This window comes from Peromyscus leucopus, chromosome 7 (assembly GCF_004664715.2).
Source record: "Peromyscus leucopus breed LL Stock chromosome 7, UCI_PerLeu_2.1, whole genome shotgun sequence".
NCBI classification, from domain to species: domain Eukaryota; kingdom Metazoa; phylum Chordata; class Mammalia; order Rodentia; family Cricetidae; genus Peromyscus; species Peromyscus leucopus.
Window position 1 is genome coordinate 26587050 of NC_051069.1, and position 2993 is coordinate 26590042.

Here is a 2993-nt window from a genome sequence, read left to right on the forward strand (position 1 = left end):
ACACAAATTTGATTCCCACCTAAAATCTACACCTACTCCGGTCTCTTCCCATCAAACTGGGACAGGCTGGGGTACAGCTCAGTGGCAGAGCACTTGTCTACCATGAGAAAGGTCTTGTGCTCAAGGCCCAATACAGGAGTGGGGAAAATGACATGGAATAAGAAATGCTGTTGAGGATATGAGAAAATGGAAAAGGCCATACCTTTGGGGGGGGGAGGTGCAGGGGCATCAAAATAGTCACTTTCCTCTTTGGAAAATAGCTTCATGCTTTGTTTTAAAATGTTTAATATAGACTATACAATAAGTGCAAGTACAGAAAATATGAGTATATGACCCAACAATTCCATTCCTAGGTATTTACCCATGGCAAAGTAAAATGTGTGTCCACACAAAGGTCTGTACATGAATATTCATAGCAGTGTGTTGCGCACAAGGGTCAAGAGAAGGAAAGAAACCGCCACTCGACAGTGTTGTGCTCTTGGGTTGAGCCATGCTTGACATCTTCCTCCTCCCCTAGAGTTTACGTTTTTCTAGGCAACCTTATCTTTGCTATCACTTAAGATGCTTCAGAGGTTTCTGGTACTTGCAGCACATACAGAAAGAACATAAGCCCCAGCACTGGTACTGTGGATAGATAAAATGTTAATAAACAATAATATAGGACAAATACTAATACATGCCATGGCGTGGATGAACCTCAAAAACATACTAAGTGAAAGAAACCAAGCACAGAGAGTCATTTAAACAAAATGCCCAGAATTAACAAATTGGTAGAAAGTGGAGAAGTGGTCATCTGGACCTGGGAAGGGTAGCTAAGAGAACAGGCATGCAGGCCACCCATCATAATCCTCTTGCCTCATCTGATGGATGAGATTACAGGTATGCATCACTGTACCCAATTTAACTATAGTGTTACTTTTACTTTTTTTTCCCCCAGTACTGAGGACTGAAACCAGGGCCTGGTGCCTGCCAAGCAAGCCCTCTGCCGCAGAGCTGCATTCCCAGCTGCCCCCCCGCTCCGCCCCCTCCTTTTTAATTCTGAGCCAGGGTCTCACCCATACTGGCCGTGCACCCACTTTTTATCCCAAGCTAGCCTGGAACTTGCACTCCTGCCTCAGCCTCCCAAACGCCAGGGATTAGAGGCCAGTACCCCAAACCCCAGCCTCGCTGGCCCGTGAGCTTCCAAGCAACTCTCCTGTCTCCCGTCCTGTCTCTGTAGGCATACTGGGATTGTAGATGTGGGCTACCACATACAGCTTTTACTTGGGTTCTGGGGATGGAATTGGGTCATTAGACTTGTGCACTGAGTACTTCTGCCTGCTGAGTCATCTCATGGGTCCAAAAGGTGTTCTGTCTGCAAGCCTGTAGCCCTGGGCAGGCTGAGGGCTTCCCAGGAAGAGCAGGGAGTCTTTTTTTTTTTTTTTTTTTTTTTTTTTTTTTTTTTTTTTTTTTTTCTCGAGACAGGGTTTCTCTGTGTAGCTTTGCGCCTTTCCTGGGACTCACTTGGTAGTCCAGGCTGGCCTCGAACACACAGAGATCTGCCTGCCTCTGCCTCCCGAGTGCTGGGATTAAAGGCGTGCGCCACCAACGCCCGGCTGAGCAGGGAGTCTTTAGGGAAGAGTTCTAGGCGAATGAGGTTGGGGGGGGTGAGTTTGCAGGAGAAAAGAATATGGCTATCAGCTCCATATTTCCAGCCGGAAAAATAGGGTGTATGCAAACATACTCGAGGACTGGAGGTGTGGTTTACACGATACAGTGCCCCAAGTTCAGTCCATAGCACTGTACATAAACTGCGCATAGTGGTGTGTGTCTAAAATCCCAGTACCCAAGAAGACAGTTCAGAAGTTCAAGGTCATCTGCACTACACAGAGAATTCAAGGCCCACCTGGGATTCATGAGAATGTTTGTTTGTTTGGGTTTGGGGCTTTTTGCTTTGTTTTTTAAGGTCTTAAAGTTTCAGTGTTTTTCTTTCTTTTTTTTTTCTTTGTATGTAGATGCTAGCATGACCTCTCGATCTTCCATAATCCACTCAAGAAAGGTGGCTTAGTTTAATGAAGCCCACGTCCTTTGAGTACTGACAGAACGCTGCCTGTACATGTTCAGCCCATATTCCTAGATCAAACCCTAGCTAGCATGTTGAACAGTCATGGCAAGAGAGAGGACCCTCGCCAAACATGCAAGGGTTGACTCCAGTACAGCTGCTGGAGACCCATCTTGCCTTCAGACTGCCAACGAGGGGAAAGGTGAGGTGCTAGGTTTAAAAGGAAGAAGGAGAGGAGGAAGAGAAGGAGGAGACATCTCAAAGGGCAAAAGGATGAACCGTACGAAATCAGGATGAGACAGGTATGGCCCTATCAAGCTGTGTCTTGCAATCTTCCCCACATAGGTTCAAAGAAGAGAATCCAGACAGCCCTGATTCTAAAAGGGCAGGGTGTCATTCACAATACTTCCTAACGAATGGTACCATGTGAGCAGGCAGGGAAGTCATTCATGAAGGAAAAACCTGTCCTCGAAGCGAGGACCTAAGATGCTTACATCCTGAGTACCTGAAACTCATCCTCATCCATCTCCCCCCACACCTGAGAGAGGAGGTGCCGTAACAAGCATCTTGATATATACTCGTCTACAATCTGGTTATGAGGTTATCAGGCAAGAAAGACACCCCAGGGGAATGCATATGCTTCTTTCATAGAGGAAGCTGTGAGTAAATAGCTGAAATTTATCTTGAGGGAGATAATAGAAACACTTTTTTTAAATGTGAAAAAAACAATATTTTCCTCTAGAGCATTAAAGCCTTTCCAGGCTTAGCTCATGGTTCTCATTAATGGGCCTCCTGGCCAGATCCATCTGGGGTCCAGCAGACAAGGAGAGAAGTGTATTCGCCTGGTCAGTGGTTTTAATACAAGCCAGGTTGGGGGATGGGTGGGGAAGAGCACGTACCACAGTAAACTAAACCTCTGCTGCTGCCCAACTCAAAGCTCCTTGGGGGGTGA

The 2993-nt window shown here is 46.4% G+C and overlaps 1 pseudogene; it reads right to left on the bottom strand.

The window, feature by feature from the left end:
- Positions 1-1952: 1952 nt before the first annotated feature.
- On the bottom strand, positions 1953-2568 carry LOC119088416 (annotated as a pseudogene).
- Between the last annotated feature and the right edge of the window lie 425 nt (positions 2569-2993).